Here is a 6891-nt window from a genome sequence, read left to right as displayed (position 1 = left end):
AAAGTCCTACAAGTATTGAAAATATTCCCTTTGTGACAGATTCACAGGGGAAGGCCTTGAATCCAAGATTCCTATTGCTGATGGGGTCTGGTCCTGGGATATCAGTCAAGAAAACCATTTCACATTTAGGTCCCATCTAGATGCCTTATTAGCTCTGTGTGGACCAGGATTAAGAAAATGCACAAATAAATAGGATGGATATGAGACCCAGGATAACTCAGAAGGTTCTCAAATAAAAAGGGAGTCCTGCTGTTTAGAATGTGAAAAGGATACTTTATTTAAAATACATTAAATATTACAGGACATAGAGATTGTAGGTGATTGAACTTTGTATAAATCAACCATATGCTCGTAATTTGATTTATATTCTGATTTATTTTTTGTTGTCCACAAGAACACACCAGTGATAATAGGTCCTTTAGTCTGACTTAGGCACTGATATCAATTTCTTTCATTATAGATGATGTTACCTTCTTTTACTTGGCTTGGGGCTCTCTGGTAGATATTTCCCCTTTGTTTTAATTTTTTTTAATTTTTTAAAAAAATATTTCTAACATTTATTCATTTTTGAGAGACAGAACAGAGTGTGAGCGGGGAGGGGCAGAGAGAGAGAGGGAGACACAGAATCCGAAGCAGGCTCCAGGCTCTGAGCTGTCAGCACAGAGCCTGATGTGGGACCAAACACACAAACTGTGAGTGAAATCATGACCTGAGCCTGTGAGCCTGACGCGGGGCTCGAACTCACTGACTATGAGATCACGACCTGAGCCGAAGGCAGACACTCAACCCACTGGACCAGCCAGGCGGACACTCGACCCACTGACCCACCCAGGCGCCCTGATATTTCCCCTTTAAAGTTCATATTTTTTCCTGTCAATCATTCCTAAGGATCTTAGATAGATTTACTGCGACGTGCAGAAATTATCACCTTTAAACTGGAAACTTCTTTCGAGTTACCTTTGCTTGTAGTTTCTGATGAGGAAAACAAAGACAAAAGAAAGGTAGATAAAACTAAATTTCCTTCTGACTTGCAGCCCCCTGATAAATAGTTGAGACTGGCAGAGTAAGATACTCCTCAAGGAATTCACAACTGCTTTAATGTTAATGCTTTTCTCAAGACATAAAGCAACCTTAGCTGGACAGTAACCAAACCTCCAGGATCCTGTAAGTCTTCTTTAACATAAGAAAGTACCTGTAGAGGGCCACCTGGCTGGTTCTGTTGGTGGAGCGAAATCAGGGTTGTGATTTCGAGCCCTACCTTGGGCGTAGAGATTACTTAAACATAAAATCTTTAGATACTTGGTGGTCGTCACTGCACAGACTAGACTTGACCTGCTCATGAGTCTTACTCTGCTTCCTCTGCAACCATGTCTGACAAACCCAATATGGCTGGGATTGAGAAATTTGAGAAGTCAAAATTGAAGACGACAGAGCAAAAATCCATGGCCTTCAAAAGAAATGATTGAGTGGCATCTGGGTGGTTGGTGAAATGTCTGACTCTTGGTTTCAGCTCAGGTCATGATCTCAGGGTTCATGACATCCAGCCCCCACCTCGGGCTCTGGGCTGACAGCACAGAGCATGCTTGGGATTCTCTGCATACTCTCTCTCTCTCTCTCTGTCTCTCTCTCTCTCAAAATAAATAAACATTAAAAAACAAAAAAGACTGATCCACTCCATGTACTGGATGTTTGACAAAATATTTGCATACAGGGGCATCTGGGTGTCTCAGTCAGTTGGGCGACTGACTTTGGCTCAGGTCATGATCTCACGGTCGGGGGTTCAAGCCCTGTGTCAGGCTCTGTGCTGACAGCTTGGAGCCTGGAGCCTGCTTTGGATTCTGTGTCTCCCTCTCTCTCTGCCCCTCCCCCGTTCACACTTTGTCTCTCCCTGTCTCTCAAAGATGAATAAACGTTAAAATTTTTTAAAAAATACTTGCATACAAATAGAATAATGTGTTTGCTGTCTTAGATTATCTATGTTTTTATTAACTTATGAAAAACTGTTACATACTATGTAGTAAATAGGAAATGCTCAGAAAGCTTGTTGTTGCCTTTCTTGCTCTTCTAGTAGAACCTGTAATGCTATAAAACCTAATGTGATTTGAAGTTTGGGTTCCAGAGCAAAAGGCCAAGAAAAAATTCTTGAGATGTTTTTGGTGCAAAAATGTGTTTTAATTATAGCACAGGTACAGGACCCGTGGGCAGAAAGAGCTTGCACTGGGATTGTGAAGAGTGACTGGTTCTATACTTTTTAGTTAGGGGAGGAGAGATAACATAAGTTTTGAAGGAATTTTTTTTATGCTCAAGTGGAATTTACTGGACCTTGGAGGTCTGGCTATTGGCAAGATAAGATTGCCTGTACTCTGTAGCAAAACACCGACATTAAGGCAGCCATGAGTTCCTTGAGGAATGTCATACTCTGCCTGTCTCAGGTATCTATCAGTGGGCTGCAAGTTGTAAATTTAATTTTGGCTACACTTCTCTTGCCTTTGTTTTCCTCATCAAAACCCATTCAGTTCCAAGTCCTCCAAGAATTCTTGCCTGGGAGTTCAACTCTTTACTATTCAAAAATGTATCCCTTGGCCCATAGGCTAATACCTTGGAAGAAATGCAGGCTCAGGGGCACCTGGGTGGCTCAGTTGGGCGGCCGACTTTGGCTCAGGTCAGGATCTCATGGTCTGTGAGTTCGAGCCCCGCGTGGGCTCTGTGCTGACAGCTTAGAGCCTGGAGCCTGTTTCAGATTCTGTGTCTCCCTCTCTCTGACCCTCCCCCGTTCATGCTTTGTCTCTCTCTGTCTCAAAAATAAATAAACGTTAAAAAAAAATTAAAAAAAAAAAAAAGAAACGGAGGCTCAGTGGGTGCCAGGGTAGCTCAGTTGGTTGAGCATCTGACTTCAGCTTCGGGGTATGTTCTCACTATTTATGAGATCAAGCCCCACATTGGGCTCTGTGCTGACAGTGCAGAGCTGTTATGCCCAGAATTCGTGATCCCCAAATACCGCCAGGGAGCCGAGTCCGATGTAAAAGCAAAAGAGCCTTTATTTGAGCTAGCTTGAGCTCAATCCCCTACCTGCACCGACGCAGCGGTGAGATACCTGGGAGAGAGAGCGAGTTTCAAAAGGACAAAGGTTTTATTGGGGCCTAGGGGCAGTTGGTGAGGTAATGGCTATGGCCTCAGCTGATTGGCTGGGGAAGGGTCCTGGGGAAGGGTCCGAGTCCTGTTAGGCTGGTGAGGGGGGGTTACTCAAGGGGAGGAGGTGTGGTCAAGGTGAAGGACACAGAACAAGATGGAGTCGGCCAGTGTAGGCCCGCCCTTTCAGAGCCTGCTTGGGATTCTCTCTCTCCCTCTCTCTCTACCACTTCCCTGCTTCTCTCTCTCTCTCATTCTCTCTGTCTCTCAAAATAAATAAATAAACAAAAAAAAAAAAAATTCAGACTCAGATCCCAGGGCGGAACTCCTGAATAAAATTTGCATTTTAACAACATCTCCAATGTGCTTTTGGGAAAGTCTAATTCAGATTAGAATTTGATAAGTATATTTGTAACTCACCACAAAACTTTCTATCAAAGAAATAGACACAAATTATACTGTATGATATAACCATAGTGATGAGGGAGCATGAGGCAAGCTGACAGGCCACAAATACTGCCTGACTCCCAGGTGTGATATTCCTCAGGGCACTCCTGGCTGCCCAAGAACAAAGGAAAGGGGAAAAAAACAAAGGGTTAACTGATAGAGATCATAGTCTTGAAGGACCTGAGTCTCCATCTGTTTACAAATATCTTAGTAAATCACCGAGAAAAGGGCAATCTTATCAACAGCCTAATCTCCAGAAACCTATAGACTGTTTTCTGGAGCACCAACATCACCTCTCCATAGTGATGGGGGAAACAAAGGCAGAAGGAAATGGCGGATAGAACTAAATTTCCCTATAACCTGCAGCCCATTGACAGATACTTGAGGCTGGCAGAATAAAACATTTCTCCAGGAACTTCCTAGTCTTAATGCTAATGGTTTGCTAGAGGGCAAACAACCTTAGCCTGACAATAGCTAAGGCTTCCAGTATCCTGTGGGTCTTCTTTAGGATATGAAAGTCTCACTGAAAACTTCCCCTGGACATTACCTCCCCCCAGCTCGATAGTGTATATATAACCAGTCTCTCCTCACAGTCCCCGGGCAGCTCTTCCTGCCCACGGGTCCTGTCCCTGTGCTTTTAGTAAAATCACCTTTTTGCACCAAAGACATCTTCAAGATTCTTTCTTGGCCATGGCTCCGGACCCTGGGAGCCCCACTATTCCCCCTGGCCCCCCAAAACCTCATCACATAGTACTCAGAAAAGGTGTATGCCTGTAACAGTTCTTACCTTAAAGTTAGAGCATACATGGGGCGCCTGGGTGGCTCAGTTGGTTGAGCGTCCGACTTCAGCTCAGGTCATGATCTCACAGCTTGTGAGTTTGAGCCCCGTCCCTTCCCAGAGCTCAGAGCCTGGAGCCTGCTTCGGATTCTGTCTCCCTCTCTCTCTGCCCCTCCTCCACTCGTGTGTGTGTGTGTGTGTGTGTGTGTGTGTGTGTGTGTGTGTGTGTGTGTGTGTATGCGCGCGCGCTCTCTCTGTGTCTCTCAAAAATGAATAAACATTAAGAAAAAAAATTTTTTAAGTTAGAGAATACATTAGAGCATATGGGACTGTGTTAAAAATTATCTCACTGCAGAAAGCGTGAAACTCACTTAAGTCAGAACCACTTTTTTTTTTTACTATAACTGAACTAGCATGAGTTTACTTCCTGGTGAGTCACAGGTAGAAACTACACCATATGGGGTTGTCACATGAGAGACTAAGAAAAATTACCAGGTGTACTCACAACTGCAAAGAAAAGATCCCCCCCCCTCCCCCCCGCCATTCCTGGAAACCAGCCAGGGCGTGCCCGGTTGTAGTCTGACCTAAAGGCAGGAACCAATAAAGTTCTGCTGAGTGGTTTGAAATAAAGGCGGGAACCAAACAAGTTCTGCTGAGCGTTCAAATTTAAATGTCAACCAATAACAGCTCTGTAACTGCAAAAAATCCCTAACTTGTTTGTGCCTGTCTATAAAAGAAGCTGTAAGAGCCTTGCTCGGGGCCTCTTAGCGTCACTGGCAACGAGTGCGCGGAGGACCGGGTTCCAACCTGCAATAAATGACCCTTGCCGCTTGGCTTTGACTCTGGACTCTGGTGGTTTGTTTTCGGGGGGGGGGGGGGGGGGTCTCTCGAATCGGGGCATATCACACACAAAGGAAACTTCATGTGCAGCCAAAAAAGGAGATCACAGGGAATAACTTTTTTTTTTTTAAGTTATTTATTATTTTTTTTCAGAAAAGAGGCATTAAGAAGTAATGCCATAAGTTTATTTACAAACATATTGAGTATGTTGTATTCAAGAGTTTGATCCATTTTTCAAAGAGACTGCATCTCTTAAAATGCTCCTTTCCACATCTGTGTAATGGATTAATGAAAACATCCTTATTTGCTAAGCAGTTGGTGTCTTACCATAAAAAAGGGGGCAGCAAATCCAGATCCAAAATACATAGTCATCATAATTAGTAACTGTCACTTGTTTTCCACTGAAAATGGCAAATTCTTCCCTGGGCCCTCCTCATAGTGGCTCCTATGGACCACAGATGTTGTGAACCCTTGGATGCTCTGTCCCGACATAGTGCTGTTGGAAGTTCTGTGAAAGGCGCAGAGATTCCAGATGGTAGGAATAACATCAGCATACCAAGTCCTCTTTTCAAGACATGTTGTTCCCTGGTGTGTAAGAGACAGAGGGGTAAGGTTGTGTTTTTTTTTTTTTTTTAAGTTTGTTTATTTTGAGAGAGAGAGATAGTACCAGTGGGACAGGGGCAGAGAGAGAGGGAGGGAGAGAAAATCCTAAGCAGGCTCCTTGCTATCAGTGCTGAGCCCCATGTGGGGCTCGAACTCATGAACTGTGAGATTATGACCCAAGGGAAATCAAGAGTTGGATGTTTAACCAACGGAGCCACCCAGGCACCCCCACAGGGAATAACTTCTAAAACAGACTCACAGAGTAAGGGGGAATGATTTCCTTTTATTTAAGGTTAGGATGGATATTTGGAAAGGGGAGCTTTATCATCTATGTAGAGTTGGGCATAAGGTCACACATGAGCCTTGAGAAAGCAATTCTAGGGGCACCTGGTAGGCTCAGTCAGATGAGTGACCAACTTCTGCTCAGGTCATGCTCTCACAGTCCAGTCTGTGAGTTCAAGCCCCATGTTGGGCTCTATGCTGACAGCTCAGAGCCTGGAGCTGCTTCAAATTCTGTCTCCTTCTCTCTCTGTCCCTCCTCCATTTGTGCTCTGTTTCTCTCTCAAAAATAAATATTAAAAATTTTTTTAAAAAGAAAGAAGTTCGAGGGGCACCTGGTTGGCTCAGTCAGGTAAGTGTCCGACTCTTGGTTTCAGCTCAAGTCATGATCTCACAGTTTTGTGGGTTTGAGCCCTGCATCAGGCTCTGCATGGACAGCACAGAGCCTGCATAGGATTCTCTGTCTACTTCTCTTTCCCCTCCTCTCCCACTTTCTCTGTCTCTCTCAAAATAAATAAATAAACTTAAAAAAAAAAAAAAGAAACCAGTTCTATCATGCTTCGTATATTATGTAAATAAGGTTTGTGCTCCCTCTTACGTGGAGATTTTGGTATTACAATGAGGTCAAGGCAAGTCCTCACTCCATGAGTTACTCCATAGTTGATCTGCTTAGATATAAGTGGGGAGTAATCTCAACCTGGGCCTGCCCAAGCTCTTCCTCAGGGCAGTCATTACCTTTTGTTAGTTTCTATCTCCCCTCATGGGAGACTATGACCATGAGACTATGGCCTGAAGTGAAAGATAAGATGGAAAGA

General features: G+C 44.0%; 1 pseudogene; it reads right to left on the bottom strand.

Moving 5' to 3' along the window:
* Nucleotides 1–5367: 5367 nt before the first annotated feature.
* Nucleotides 5368–5713, bottom strand: LOC109261104 (cytochrome c oxidase subunit 7C, mitochondrial-like; annotated as a pseudogene).
* Nucleotides 5714–6891: the final 1178 nt, after the last annotated feature.

The sequence above is a fragment of the Panthera pardus genome, unplaced genomic scaffold (genome assembly GCF_024362965.1).
Source record: "Panthera pardus isolate Hobbes unplaced genomic scaffold, ASM2436296v1 HiC_scaffold_18, whole genome shotgun sequence".
Classification (NCBI taxonomy): domain Eukaryota; kingdom Metazoa; phylum Chordata; class Mammalia; order Carnivora; family Felidae; genus Panthera; species Panthera pardus.
This window is presented reverse-complemented; position numbering and strand designations above follow the sequence as displayed.